The sequence below is a fragment of the Brachyhypopomus gauderio genome, chromosome 19, assembly GCF_052324685.1.
Source record: "Brachyhypopomus gauderio isolate BG-103 chromosome 19, BGAUD_0.2, whole genome shotgun sequence".
Lineage (NCBI taxonomy): Eukaryota > Metazoa > Chordata > Actinopteri > Gymnotiformes > Hypopomidae > Brachyhypopomus > Brachyhypopomus gauderio.
This window is the reverse complement of record NC_135229.1, coordinates 12,218,538-12,233,716: the sequence shown is the minus strand read 5'-3', so window position 1 is coordinate 12,233,716 and position 15,179 is coordinate 12,218,538. Positions and strand designations below refer to the sequence as shown.

The window sequence follows — 15,179 nt, the reverse complement described above, 5'->3', positions numbered from 1 at the left end:
CACATGAACATAGTCCCTTAAACTGGATAAAACATTGGTAAAACTGTGCAGTAAAAGCTTAGCGGCATGTCTGGCCACACTCGCTGCCCCCGTGAAGTTCTCCCTTGAAAGATCCTATGCTCGGCATTTAAATGAGTAGCCCCGGCCCCAACTTTGTTAGACTCTACCACCTACGTTGGAGCAGGACTACATACGTCGCCATTGAAACATGTACAACATACACAAACATAACTGTATGCTATTGTTTGCTAAACATCACATTCAGCATTACAACTTTTCCTGTCCTCCTCCTACAGGTTCAGTAGGACCTGCCTCCCCCCCTTCTGCCGATGACCGTGGGCTCTACCGGCCAGCACCAGGGAAGCCCTGGAAGACGACCCTCCTCCCCTGAGGACGAAGGACCTCTAGTGAGTTATTCCTCTTATATATACACATACACAGTCCAGGTGATGGGTCAGGTCTCTGACCCCATCAAAGTCTTTATTTTGCTTTTCTGTCTCTTTCTTCCTCTCCATCATGTAGGTCTCCAGTGCTTCTTCCTGGAGTAGAGACCACAGACAGCTGTGCAACCTGATCTTCACCCAGACTTCCAGGAGAAGAGGAGTAATGCAATTTGTGGACCAGGACACAATGCATATTGCCTTCTGTCATGCAGGTATCACAATGAAGCAGTCTGGTTCTCTTTTTTTTCTTCATTTTAATTGAATAACACATTTTCTACTTCCAGCAATGTCACCCAAGTAGGTGTTTTCCCCTCATTTTCTGCAGATCTTGGAGAAAGCCGTTGCCAATCTGGAACGCATCTGTGACGGGCAGGTGTGAGCAACAAAAAGGAAGCGATCACGCCAAGTCTCAGGGAAAAAGGGTGGTTTAATATAAAGTGTGCAAAACCTAAAACCCGTGCAATAGATCCAAATTAAGGATATAATGACCAGCGGTCAACTGGTACAAAGACAAGACATATATAGGCAAACAAACGACCCTCAGGTGAGACGGATCACGGGCTCCGCCCACCTGAGGGACACACATGACGTCACCAGACAATAACAACAACAGCCGCTGTGGACAGAGACGGCCGGTAGGGGGCCGCCTCACCGTGACAGCATCGACTTTCTCCTGAGCTTAGGGATGGTCTTGTCAGAGGTGGATGGTGCTTCAGCACTGGTAGACTGGAAACCTGCAAAGTCAAAGCAAATAGACGGCGTGAGAGGGATGCTGTGTGTAGTCTTCCATGCTGTTGTCATTATTGTTGTTCATGCCCTATTAGTTGTGCAGCAGGAAAGACTACTAAACCATGGAAGACTACTAAACCATGGAAGACTACTAAACCATGGAAGACTCGGTTCTTTATAAATAATACTGTCATGAATTAAACTTCATGAAATACTAAAATGCGTACCATCTGGAATATGTTTGTCCACCACCTGGTCCTCCGTGTGAACATGCACTTAGTTTGTCCGTTTCTTTAAAAAGAGCAGACAATTTGATATTAAAAAATCATTCAAAATATGATTGATGGTAGCATAAATGTATGGTTGAAAATCATTCAGAAGAGCAGAGTCTAAAGCTAATGGTGTGACTGGGAATAAATACATTTTAAAAACAGATACCTTGAATCTCCGCTTCAGAAATCTTGGAAACCTGAACCACCAAGATTTCTTCTCCAGCCCCACGTCCACTGTCTGTGCTGCACTCTGCAGAGCGGAGCCTGTATGGTCCTGTTCTGTCCGAGAGATGGTGATGCCAGCGACATCACCGAACAGAGTGAGGGCAATCAGAGCTGACAGCTCAGAGCAGCATCTCTGTAGTGACAGCTTCACTTCCACGTCAGCCTCCGTCACAGATGCGCTTCTAGAACCGTAGTGATCAGTGTCAGGCTTGGTCCAGGATGTCAACCCAAGGCGTTCTTGGAGAAAAGTTTCTGAAGCAGTCTTCACAAATCTCCTCACGATGCCCGACTGGAGTGCCTCCTCAGAAAGGTCAGACAGCACTGACCGAGTCTCCCTGCAGCTCATTTGTGCCTTTACTCGGTCCAGAGCCGCAATCCTTTCCAGCATCAGGTTCCTCACTATAGGGATGAGGTCCTGAGCAACCACCTCCTTCACTGCCACTTTGACCCATGCTGAGATTTTTTCCAGCACTTCAATCAAATCCTCCATTTTCATCTAGTTAGGTTAAAGGAAAGTGTAAAAAGTTAATCAGTATCCAAAAGCTTAATGATTTTTAATTATTACTTTTTTTAACCTTAAGCTGATTATTTCTTTAAGAAGTAAAATGCTAATGTAAAGAACATCTACTGTTGTGAAGGTCTGACCAGACATGGCCAAAGGCTCATGTTGCTATGGTAACTCAGACACACAGGCAGATAGGAAGACAGATACAGAGATTCGTACTCACATTGCTTGGCAGTGTATTCCTCAGCTCTTCAGTTAGAACAGCTGGATTAATCCCAGAGGTGGATACGACTCCACCACTTTTCCCACATGGAGGAGTGTTGAGATCCTCAATCACTGCCTCCTCCACTCTAGTACAGCAAATAGCTGTGGTGAAAGAAACATTTACTTTAAGCATCTATGAGGCAGAGACTAATGATGCACATAAGCAAATGTCACTAAAAACAAATTGTGGAAAATTATAGTTATGAATAAATAACCTCATAATGCATCACGTTTTGGTAACATGTAATCACGCTAAATCTCACCTGAAAACCATCTGCTACGGTCTTTCTTTGCCTGCTTGTTTTTCACGCTGGGGGCAGACACATCACAGCCCTCAGGAAGCTCTTCTGCTGGCCCAGCTTTCTTAGACTGTAGTAGAGAAAATGAAGAAAAAATGAGTTTCATGATGACTATCGCAGGGGTTCTCAACTGGTCTCAGCCCGGGACCCACTTTTTCCCCCCATTGTCATTAAGTCGCGACCCACTTTTTTAAAAAAGTTGTCAGTTGCCGTACACCATGCACTTTATGTAATACAACTTGTTTGGTGGTCTTATGAAGGACCGTTTATAAGCTATTGAAATTATTACAAAAAACAGTGTGTAGTGCTCTGGGGCCTTCACGACCGCCACTTGCGTCTGTGTTAAGGTCATTTGTAGACGGTGCCTTAGACGTTGCAGTGGTGAAAGTTGCACATTTAAAATACGTCTATTCCTGACGTAAATAAAGTTGTAGATGTTTATCTTGGTTGCCAGAAACAAGAATTTTATTATAGCACTTTTGCCAATACTGTCTTAGTTATTGAAGAAAATTCCGAATACTCGAACGTGAAACAAACTTTACTGAAGTTTCCTAGTATGCATACGAGTGACTTTTGATCCCATTAAAATTAATTTAAAATTATGTACAGTTATAAAGAAGTGTGTCCTCTTTGGGTCCGACAGAGATGTAGACTGTGTGGGAAAAAATGCGATATTTTTCGCTTGGCCATTTTCAACGCTTAGTGCTAAAGTTTCAGCTCCGTTTTGCGAGTCATGCTGGTGATCGGATTCCTGCATTTGTTGATGGGCAGAGACGAACACGTGAGCGGGAGCTGGAGTCTATCGTTTAACTTTTAAAATACAAACTCAAAAGAAAAGGATGGATATTTTTCCAATTACAAAAAATCCTTACCCATAAAAAAATAATGCTGTCGCCAGTGGCGAGTGAAATAATTATAAAGTAAGCTACATTATGCATTAAACACGTTTCTGTGAAAATACAGGCTGCGGACATACGCGCAGACAGGATAGGGGGAATACGAACATTTCATAATTTGATTTTTTTTTCTCAACACCGCTGGACTCTCAAGGAGAGAATATTGATCTATCTTAATGACCTCAGATGGTTAATAACCAATATTAATTGGTTACACATCTTAAATGTGATAAGAGGCCGTAAAATGAAGTAACTGGGATGTAACCGGATAATTAATGTTAATCTGAGTCGCCATTTGTGGTCGAAAGCAATTTAGTTCTATTTTTGTGCAATATTCTACAATCACTGTTGCTACAAAGCAACTTTAGAGAACTGTCTCGACGAGGAATGTCATTTTCAATAAATAGACTGAGAAGCGGCTCTCTCGAACTTACTCGGACTAAAGTGAGATTATGGAAAAAGCTCAAAGGAACATGAACTTACCCTCATCATTTGTTTAAACATGATCACTTGGAATCTTCACTCCTTTACTCGCACAAGATATCGCTGAACCGCTCTACTAGCTACTTCAACCTCGGTGACGATCAAACCATCTGTGGTTAAATTAAACACTGTCTGTGGCGACTTTTATAGGTCTCCTGCATTGTGACTTCATATGCCGTGTTGTCGTAGGGACGCAGTTAGATAATAACTAAAACTACTAATTGGCCGTGTTGTCATAGTGACAGTTAGATAATAACTAAAGCTACTAATTGGCCGAGTCTTCAAGTGCAAATCACATTGAGCTGGCCCATGTTAATCTCAGTAGTTTGGGCTGGGACATTTATCACACCCACTCTGGCCCTGGACGTGTATCAGATCCACTCCGGTGTTATAAAAATCTGTGCTACCCATCGAATGTCCTACTTAGGTATTTTCATGTCAGTGTACAACGTACACCTATAATTTTTCGTTGTCAGCATTTTTTTCTCTTGAATTCACAATGAGGACTGTCCATTTATTTTGCCAATTTACTTTTTTGTCAACAATTATTAAATATTTTTGTGAATATCCTCGGAAAGACCTGAGAAATATCACTACTGCTTTGTTTCTAATACGTGGAGGTTCCAAATGTCTGCTAATCAGTTTGTTTTATCCTTGCCAGTAAATAACTGTGCTCTCTTTTATCATTCCATCCTAAATGGTTTTAGTTGACTGACCTTGAAAATAGCACTTCGACGTTCGTTCAGTTGGGCTATTTTACATTTTGAATCAATTTTATTAAATACAAGTAAATAACCATGAAATGGTAATGACGCTTGCACTCATCGCAGTCATTTCTGCGATACTCAGTTAAACGTGCAATTGAGGAGAAGTGGGACACGATACCTGTTTCTGATAAAGGGGACATACCCAAAGAGCTTCAACAAATCACAGAGGCAAAATCTCAGAAGTCCCTCCAAGTTTCAAATAAAAGGTCAGTAAAGTTCAAACATATGTTAGTCCAAACATGCTTCCAGCATTAATACTGTAGATTTTATGGTCTATATCGGTTCTAGACTGCGTTAACATCGTATTTGGACTGCGCAGACAGATTACATGGAGAAACCTGTGCACTTCACCTGTTCCAAATGCTCAATTCGGATAACCTCATATTAAGGCTCTAACGTTGGAGGATCCGTGGCTCCGTCCGAAATGCCGTGCAGTAGGCATTAGATTTCAATGCATTACGTTCTGCTCAAATCTTAAAGCAGTGCGTTCTTTCAGTAGGCGACTGGGCAGTTTTCATAACCTCGAACATACTACGTCCGTCATTTACCTATATCATATGATATGGCATATAACGTTATACCACCACAGTTTAAGGACCGCTATTAATTAAAAGCGCCATTCCATATTTGTGTTTTATATAGTTATATTGATTTAGAATCAGCATCAAGACGTCGTCGAGGACTAACAGAGTTACAATAACCATTAACCTCGATTTAGCCTTATTAATAATCCCAAAGCTAGATATATTTATATTTGCAAGGGTTATAATTTTCAAGGGGATAATTTGGCATTTCACTAGCATCACTAAAGTGAGGTGAATCCCCAACTTTGTTATATCAGTGTGACAATTAGGCAACCAAGATTTATAATAAACTAAAATAGAATTAACGTAAAATAATTTGACATACAAACCACTTCTAAACCAAATAAAGTTGGTCAAATCTTTAAAATCAAATCTTTAAATCACAGAAAGTAAAAGTGTCTAAAATTGATGTAAGTGTCATCACCATTGTAGTTTTTATTTTGTGGTTGTACAGGGTGTCCGCCGGGTCTTAAAAAGTACTATAAGTTGATAAATCAATATTGGAAAAATGAAGGCCCTTAAAAAGTATTTAAAAGCCTTAGTCGCGATTTTGGAGTAGGGCCTACTGGATTTTCGTTGATATTTTAGCTTTGCAACAAAAAGTATGCAACTATTAAAAATAAGATGTCCCTTTTTTACATCCGGTTTATGTAAAAACTTTTGGGAATCATTTTCACTATCAGTTCGTTTTTAAATTCTCTATTAAGGCTTTATTTTATTATTTTATTTTTCATACAGAAAATAATTCTGGAAATATAATGTGTCGTTTTGCAAATATAACACACGGCAAAGTGAAGGAAAAAAACAATAAAATCCAGTCAGCTCGCGCTCTCCAAATACTTGATTAAAAAAACAAAAATGCTTTGGACGGAACGTACACGTACCATAAGGCCCGTTAGGCTTTTTAAAGGTAAAAATGAGTGGACTAAAGAAAAGAAAGTGGGAACTGAGTGCCGAGTGCTTAAAAAGTGTGTTGAGTGGACAACAAAATATTTTTCTCACTGAGCTTTGATCAACGGCTGTATGTGTGATATGCCAAGAAACGGTTGCAGTTTTCAAAGAGTACGAAATCAGCCGTCACTTTGCTACGATGCATGCAGACCATGCTAGCAAGCAGTCAACAGAAGGACGAACGGCTACTGCTCAGAGGTTGGCAGTTTCTCTACTGTGTTATGAAAAAAAAACATATGGAAAGTTTGGAGGAGCAATGTGCGCATTTACGCACAGCAGGGGTACAGTAGCTTCATTAACTCACCGTACATCGCTCTCAATTTAAAGAGCCCTTTCTAGTTTCTGCTGCTGGCAGGATATTTAATGCAGTCTGTCTCTCAGGACAATCCGTCCATGTTTTTGCGAGGTTTAAAACAATTAGAAATTATTGAGCTTACACTGTAAAAAAAAAAATCCTAATTTTATGTAAAATAACTGTAAATATTTAATGTATTTTAACATTTTTTCCAATTGTATGCAAAACTTTGTAAAATTACAGACATTTGTAATTTGACAAAATGTCTTTTATTTTAAGTATTATGACAATAATTACAAGTTACATGCTTTTCTCGTTTTTTTACGGAAATAATACAGTATTATTTATACGGTATTTTTCTGCTTTCTTAAATTATATACAGATTCATGTATAATTACAGCAATTATCTGCAATTAAACATTCGGTTGATTATATAAAGGTTTATGTCTGTAAGAACTAAAAAGTTTTTTTCTCTGTCATTTTAATCAAAATCTTATGTCTTTTGGCACTGCTGGTTTAAACATGATTTTCAATGTCAGAAATGAATGTGGCTTACATGTATCAATACTCGTATTTTGATTGTTAGGCGTCCTCGTAATTCAGAGGATCCATTGATGTTCAGGAGAAAAATGAACAAAATATATAGGTTCGGACATATTAATTTGCCACAGAACGTGATGGTAATTGAAAATAATTTCTGCAGTTGAAAATGCTCATTTTTATGATGCCTACAGAATGAAGAGTGACTTCCTAATGTCAGTTCAGACATTAGATTTTTACATTGGCATATCTAAAGTATGTAACTGTAGTAATGGCTGTAGGAGATTTCTGTTGATTGTTCCATCTCTATTGATGTCTGTTCTCATTTTAGTTCTTGTGCAGTCAATGGCAATAGAAAATGGCAGTTTGTTTGGGCGCTGGACTTTTAAAAGAAACATTTCTAAACACTGGGTCTATACTTGAACATAACCAAGGAAATAACCTGTAACACACTGAGAGACAGATGAACTGATATACTGGTAGACGTACATTGTAATGGAACAGGCTTTTAAACTTAAAAATGTGTGTGCCTATAGTTACACACTGGAATAAAAACACAAGTTGAACAACCACTTAAATATAAATGTTATCTCTAGGCTAGGGGCATAAACGTGATTTGAGCTCAACGTATTGCTTTTAACCATAATTGGTTAATCTGACTGTCATTCAGGAAACTGGCCAATGACAACTGTTCGCGCCTCTCAGGTCATGTTTGAACATTTCAGTGAGTGTGCTGACGGTCAGCCTACGAGCTGTGGTGGCTAGCTAGCTACCTGGATTATTTTACATCTACCTGCCAAATTATTATTTTGAGCGGATTATCGTTGGATGATTCAACAAAATAAGATGGAAACGGGGCACAGAGGAAGAAAATTTAAGTGAAGCATTATTGGTGACATCAGGTAAGAAAACGTCCTTACTTTATGTAAGCCAACGTTAGCTAGTTAACTAGCTAGTTAGCCCAGTTTAAAAACACATTTCACGTGAATGTTTCATTTGATAAAGATCGCAACACAGCCCAGAGCAGGAGCGCAACACAGCCCAGAGCAGGAGCGCAACACAACTCAGAGCAGGAGCATCACAGCCTAGCTCACAGTACAAATCAATCCGGCCATTATGCACTGAAGAAAGAAAGGGTGAAGGAGACCAGGTATGGTTTGTGTAAAAAATTAAAACACCATTATTGGGATCATTGTGAAGATTTTGTCCATTGCATTTTTACCCTTAGGGAATAAATATGCTTTTCTCATATGTTAAATATGTAAAGCAAAAAAATTATATGCACCAAGTTTGGCCTACATTTTGTTTACTGTACAGAGCTAGAGCGCAACACAGCCCAGAGCAGGAGCGCAACACAGCCCAGAGCAGGAGCGCAACACAGCCCAGAGCAGGAGCGCAACACAGCCCAGAGCAGGAGCGCAACACAGCCCAGAGCAGGAGCGCAACACAGCCCAGAGCAGGAGCATCACAGCCCAGAGCAGGAGCATCACAGCCTAGCTCACAGTACAAATCAATCTGGCCATTATGTTGAGGTGAGTGACTCTCCCTGCTGCACCACTACACTGGATCTTCAGGATCTGCCACCTCCTGAATCCCTCTTCACTGTTTATGTGTTTTCCAAGATTAAGTGCTATCATTGTCATGATTCAACATAACACAGAAGTGTGATCCCTTTTTGAAATGGCTTTGCTATATATTTGTACTATAATATTTGTAATGTTATTGGCACAAAATTAACAGCAGCTAACTTTGGATTTTGTCTGCAACTTTTTAACAGGCAGACTTCAGCTTTTCACTTCTGAGAGGCCAATGACCAGATCCTGCAGATTTCTTCTCTGCAACATACGGAGAATACAACCCTTTCTTTCACAGGAAGCTACCCAGGTGCTTTTACAGTCTCTCATCATCTCAAAGCTGGACTACTGCAACTGCTTACTTACGGATCTTTCTCTATGGGTCATCAGACCTCTACAAACTGATCCAGAATGCAGCTGCATGACTGGTCTTCAATCTCCCCAAGTTCACATGTCACTCCAGTGCTGCATTCTCTTTACTGCCTTCCAGTAGCTGCATACATCAGATCTAAAACCTCGATGCTTGCTTGCAAAGCCAAAAATGGACCAACCCCTCCCTACATGATGGCCATGGTCAAAGCCCCATCCAAACCTTGAGTACTTTGAACCTCAAGTACGGCTTGGCTTAAAACGCCATGCTTAAAGTCTCACGGAAAACAAACTTCAAGACCTGTCCTGGCTCCGAGATAGTGGAATGAGCTTCCATTGACTGTCCAGACTGCAGAGTCCTTAGCAGTCTTCAAATGACTGAAGACTCATCTGTAGAACAGACTAAATCTCTAGCACTTGTCATAGTTGTTTCCGTTGTATGATATAGTACCTATGTGAGTTTGCATTTCTTGTAGGTATCCATTTTAATTTCTGTAGTTTAGCAATATTCAGCCTATGTTTTTGTGTACTTCTAGGTATTTGCATTGATTTCTGTAGTTTAGTAGTATTCTGGTTCGAGGGTATCTTGAATTTTGACCTATCTATGTACTATTTAGAATTAATTCTGTGAACAGATGGCAAAGCACTTCGTAAGGCGCTCTGGATAAGAGTGTCTGCTAAATGTCCTACATGTAAATGAGAAGGAGTGTATCTTTCATGTCACATCAGTGTTATGTGTTTGTAGTTGTGTTCAGGCTACTGATATTGGTGATGGAGAAAGACACTGAGTACAGTCCTGGGGATTTAAATGATTAAAAGTGATGATAGAGGACATTGAGGTGCTCAACATTGGTATAATATACTTTTTCATTTGTATAAAATAACTTTGCAGTTTGCATTCCACATTTGAGTTTGTCCTGGAAGTCACGATGAATATGGACAGGAAAAATCTGTAAAATTACGGTACTTCTCTGCAGAACTTTTTGTGCTGTCACTTTATTGAAAGTGCTTAATTGTACTAATTCAGGGAAAAGTTGTAAAATAAAGGTATTTCTCTGCAAAACTATTAGTGCTGTCACTTTATTAAAAGTGCTAAATCATAATAATCCAGGAAAAATCTGTAAAATAACGGTATTTCTGCAGAATGTTTAATGAATTTTTCTGTAAATTTATTGTTTTTCCACTTAATTTAAATCAGGGTTTTTTACTTTAAAATTAAAGTTTTTGTTTGGCAGCCGCTGCTGCCAGTCGTTTACCGTTTTTTTACGATTTTTTTTTTAGTGTACTGTGCTCCGTTGGTAGTATTGCCAGTGAAATGATATGCCACTACTTGCTTCCACCGTGTTTGTGCTTCCAGCCAGCATAAAGACACAAGCATGCTACTCCTGTGTGACCTGGCAAAGTCACATCACCGTAGAGTTTGCCGGTAAGCATATGCAACTCCACACTTGGTGTGATTGCCATTTCATCCAAGGTCAACACACATTCCCGTTCAATCTCTGTCAACCCATCTACCTTCAGTTTAAGGAAATCAAACACCTCTGTCAGCACACCAGGCTCAAATCTAACGCATTGCATCCTTCTCTGTAGGGTTCTTATTCCTGGCAGGGGAAATTGCAGTTCCTGCAGGGTCTTGTAACCTGTCCCACCAGCAGTAAAGCCAATTTTCAACGCCTTCTTAATTGTCTCATTGCTCTATTTCATCCCTTTTGTGGTTAGTCTGCCTAATGCTTTCATTTGATCTTTTGAAAACGTTTTCTTAAGTTTTGTGTCCCTAACTTTCAGTGTCTCTTGAGAGTGGCATTTTCCTTCCTTATTTTTTGTAGTGCTGCCTTTGTTTTCCTCATGATTCTTTCTTGTCTCTTAAATTTATAAAGCTCTGATTGGCTGGCTTCTGGCTGATGGTTATGCTGACTGGCTGCTGGCTCACTGGGTTGTATTAGCTCTCCCTGTCTCTCCTCACTAGCCATGTTCTCTCTTTGTTCAATCTCACTTTCCCTTCTCTCTGTATCCTCATCCCTTATTTCCTCAGTTTTTGAAACTGCTGGATATAAAAGACATATACTATTTACTGTGATTACCTTTTAAATATTCTATCACTTAAAGAAATAATATAATTATTAGGAGTTCATACTTATTATACCTGGGTCACTTCTAACACTATAGCTATGATCAGCAGCTGTGGGCCCTGTCTTTACAGGTCCAGTGGTGCATCGTAGTGCAGGGGGCTTCCTCTTTCTGAGTGCGGGGCGATGCACAAAAATGGTGGGAACAGCATCTGCTCTCAGCCTGGTCTTGCCCTGTTTGGTTCTGATGAACTGCTCTGCCTCAAAATGTGCCTGCAGAGTGATGTGAGTTTACTCCTCACGTATGACAACTCAGTTTTGTCTACCCATATACATATCCCATAGTGGGTGAATACACAGTATTAGAGAACACTTACTGGATATGTATACACTCATTACACGTATAAAAAACAACCAAGGCTGTGCAACAAGTTCAAATTCATATCACATCAATACTCATAATAATCATTTTCTCCTGTCTTTTTCTCCTCTCTCTCTTTAAGCCAAAGAACCACAGGGGATTCAATGGAGCCTGCAACTAGATAGCACCCTCACCCTGCACCCGAGTCTGTCTGGAGTCTTTGATTTTTTTTGTTCACTATTCTGTATTTTAATAAATCAGGCATTAAGCTTTCCAATAGTGTGTTTATTGTGAAAAGTGCCAATGGAGTGTTTGATGATTACCTCAAATTTTTTTTTTGCTATTCTAATCTTTAGTGAGGGTAAAATTGCTCGTGGTGAGTTGAGCCAACCATTTTTTTCTCCTCTCAGTATCAGTGGGGAAACCATACATTTTTGCTCCTTTCTCGGATCGATTGGAGCATCCCCATGCAGCACAGGAAACCATGGTGGACACTACACTAACAACACGGAGGAAAGGACACACAAAAACTGCTTGACATGATATTCATATTTGAGATTATTAGAGATTTATTTCATGAATTCATTGCTGTAAATAAGTGTGTATTAAAAAGACAAGCTATATATAATTTATCAATGTATTTTAACATGTCATATACCGTCTGGATGTAAATGTAATGTGTTTTAATGTACCCTTTTAAAGCAGATTTCTGCACAATGAAGTCAAAGAATTTCCTTCTGTCGTATCTGAAAGTCAGAAAATGTACGTTAGTCATTTAGATTACTTGGGTCCCCAATACCACGGGATTACAGAAATCACCATGATTTAAAGATATGTTAATGTTGGAAAATTAATCTGATCTGAATTTCTCACCCCTTCCTGTCCCTCTAAATATATAAATGAAAGTAATATATAACAATTATAAAACAATCAAAGCATTAAACAGCAATGTGCTCTCACATTAGCCTAAATTTGCTCGCTATAAGGTCACAATCCTCAAATCGTGATTCTGTCTCTGGGTTTATACGCTCAGATTGAACTTCCTGGAACTATCAGAAGCCTCCGTGAATCACGTGACCATCAAGCTGCCCCCGACTTGCTCAGTACAGTAGTGACTCTCCAGTGGCTCACAAACTGTATCTGATGTCCGTGTGCATTGTGTCTTTACTCTTACACCAGATCCTGGGGAAACACACACACACACACAACATTGCTCACATAAAGCACCATAACACAGTCTGACTCCATTATCAGTGTGTGATGTTCATACATGCAGCTCTAATCCTGTATTTGGCTTGTTGAGGCAGCTCTAGTGACTGTGTTGTTTAAGTCAGTACATGGCCCTCCTCTATCTAGCCAATCAATGCACAGCATGAATACTACCTGGCCAATCACAGTTGTAAGAAGTGACTGATTATTCTCGCAGTGATTCTGGAGCTAAAAAGGTCTGAATTTTGTTAAACTCATATCCAGTATTTTTGTTCAGAAGCTCACCTTTTTAGATAACTTTAAAGCAGCTACATTGACATTGTAAAACAGTCAGTCAAACTCATTTTTGCGCCTTAATGTGACAGCTCTGCTTTTTTGGGGGATGTGTGGACACACAAATCCTATCTTGTCAAAGCAAATTTGAGTCACTTTTGTTTGTGCTCTAGATCAGATTTCTACCAGCCAACACGGGCTTGAAATCATTGAGCACAGTGTACAAAAGTGCACAGCCTGGAGTTTTGTGGTAGCTAAAAACGAATGAAACAAAGTATCCCATGATGATAAGGCCCAATGTGGAGATTACAATTGCGCATTGTAGTAGAAATAACGGTTAGATGCCACCACAAGCAAGGTGGCATCTAACCATGTGTTGCAGGTCACTGGGAGCTCATACCTTCAATCCCATTCCTTCTGAAGGGAGCACACAGCCAGCGCTTCCCTGCAACATGGTTGATGAAGGCCATTTGTACATTATATATAGCACTGGAAATTCATATATGTCTCGATGATGGTATGCCAAAAAGTATATTAACCTAAATATATTTAGGAAACAGAATAGTTCTATATTACATATATATATTTTAGTTCTACATTAACTGTTTAAACATTATTCCATTTTTTCCCTGTGCAAAATAAGATTTCGGTACCACAATGCATTACTATTTTGCATAGTGAGGCTACTAAACCAATCAGCTTGAAGTCGGCATATTACGCCCTCTGACGTTTCTAGGAAGTAAACAGGAAACTAACGAGCTAACTGTGATGTTTCAAATGACAGCAAAACTGACCAATCATCTCTTCCATCTTAATGGGCGGGCTTAACTGTAGCCCGCTGTGGCGACGCTAGCTGTCATTAGCGTACCACCGCTAGCTAGTTCCGATTCAGTCCTTTGATGGCGTCGTGCGTGTTGTTTACATATTCCGCTCCCGAGGAACACGGAGCTGTGAACCTTATTTTGTTGGAACCTTATTTTTGCTTAAGACGTTATCTAGTACATATGTTACTGGTTTATTGCGTTTTTAAAGCTGTAATGTCGTCTCAATCTCAATCTTTTTCCGGGGGGGGGGGGGGGGGGGGGTGAGCGGGCCCAGCAGAGCCATATAGAGAGAGAGTCACGTCAACTCCGTTCACTCCAATGGAGCAGTTTTTTTTACAGCAATGGCAGATCGTGGAGCCTGTCAATAGTTCCCGGAAGTTAGCAGCAAATACGAGCAGCGCAGTCAAACTGGAGCAGTGGACCATCTGTGATACACTTTTACAGGTTAGTACGCTTAAAAAATCAGATTGTGTATTATAAGGACATCAGAATCAAATTAACATGTGCATTAAAATATTTTAGTGAATTATCCACCTCTTAATAAGCAGATTTAGGGAACTAAATGTATGCTAAGGCAACGTGAATACGGTTAGCGAGATTTCACATTAACCACTGACAGCCTATTAATTGTAAATTCCACTCTTAATGCCATTTCACCTAAACGCGATGTTTTTTGCGGGGCAGCTAAGTATTGGTTAAATATAACATTTGAGTGTGATTGTAGAGTGTGTTGGGTCGAGGAGCTGAAATGAGGATATCCATTTTGGAGTACCAGCTAACGTTAAGCTAACGCACAATAAGTAGGAGAGCCATTCTTGTGATACATCACTGCTGATATTGATTAGAATGCATATTTAAGACTTCTAAATAGTACACAACAGTGTAATTTATAGATCAAGTGTTTGTAGATTTTGTTATTCTGTTGACTATTATCTGTATTATGCTCAGCAGACTTTGGATTGATGGCAAAGGGAGAGGGAAGGTCATCAAGAGAGATTGAAAACACAAGGTAAGTTGAAACTAGGGTGGCACTTTTGATCAATGAATCTTACAAGACTAAAGAGGAATACAACATACTAAAATGTTATAGTACAGTATGATATATGTAATCATATGTAACCATACTAGACTTGTATTCTATTATTGTATTATTTATGTTGTATTTAATTTATCTTGTTGGTGTATATTAGTTGCCTGCTGTGGGATAATTGGGTGCTGACCATGATGAGATTGAAAACACAACAAGGTAA

The 15,179-nt window shown here is 39.6% G+C and overlaps 3 long non-coding RNA genes across 3 annotated transcripts; 2 read left to right on the top strand and 1 right to left on the bottom strand.

The window, feature by feature from the left end:
• Nucleotides 1-2,403: 2,403 nt before the first annotated feature.
• LOC143482619 (uncharacterized) lies at nt 2,404-4,237 on the bottom strand. Its single transcript, XR_013122270.1, has 3 exons — nt 4,117-4,237; nt 2,702-2,807; nt 2,404-2,540 (listed from the first exon to the last, which is right to left on the bottom strand). It is a non-coding gene; the product is annotated as an uncharacterized LOC143482619 (long non-coding RNA).
• Nucleotides 4,238-11,375: 7,138 nt separating this feature from the next.
• LOC143482877 (uncharacterized) lies at nt 11,376-11,896 on the top strand. The gene is made up of 2 exons (XR_013122315.1): nt 11,376-11,547; nt 11,766-11,896. It is a non-coding gene; the product is annotated as an uncharacterized LOC143482877 (long non-coding RNA).
• A 2,337-nt stretch (nt 11,897-14,233) lies between these two features.
• On the top strand, nt 14,234-15,176 carry LOC143482908 (uncharacterized). The gene is made up of 3 exons (XR_013122328.1): nt 14,234-14,373; nt 14,881-14,938; nt 15,120-15,176. It is a non-coding gene; the product is annotated as an uncharacterized LOC143482908 (long non-coding RNA).
• The last annotated feature ends 3 nt before the right edge of the window (nt 15,177-15,179 follow it).